This window comes from Brassica oleracea, chromosome C5, assembly GCF_000695525.1.
Source record: "Brassica oleracea var. oleracea cultivar TO1000 chromosome C5, BOL, whole genome shotgun sequence".
Lineage (NCBI taxonomy): Eukaryota > Viridiplantae > Streptophyta > Magnoliopsida > Brassicales > Brassicaceae > Brassica > Brassica oleracea.
Genome location: NC_027752.1, coordinates 29,548,541 through 29,549,004, shown reverse-complemented (window position 1 = coordinate 29,549,004; position 464 = coordinate 29,548,541). Strand labels below are relative to the sequence as shown.

The window sequence follows — 464 nt, the reverse complement described above, 5'->3', positions numbered from 1 at the left end:
TTCACAAGAGTTTTAGCTGACTCGATTCTAAACTGACTCAATAAAACATCCAAATTACATAAGGACTGACTCAAAAACAAAGAAATAAAGTTTCAGCACATAGTGCTTCCCCCAGACTTAATTTACACCATCTGTGGTGTGAAATGACTCTGAGGTCAGCCTAAAATCAACACAAGGCATGAAAATAAAGAGTTCAGATGGATAGAACAATGGATAGAGAATAGTCCTCGCTTTTCACAAGAGTTTTAGCTGACTCGATTCTAAACTGACTCAATAAAACATCCAAATTACATAAGGACTGACTCAAAAACAAAGAAATAAAGTTTCAGCACATAGTGCTTCCCCCAGACTTAATTTACACCATCTGTGGTGTGAAATGACTCTGAGGTCAGCCTAAAATCAACACAAGGCATGAAAATAAAGAGTTCAGATGGATAGAACAATGGATAGAGAATAGTCCTCGC

The 464-nt window shown here is 37.1% G+C and overlaps 1 pseudogene; it reads left to right on the top strand.

Annotated features, from left to right (window-relative positions):
- LOC106344946 overlaps window positions 1-464 on the top strand; it is a 9,723-nt pseudogene that overhangs the window by 8,836 nt on the left and 423 nt on the right.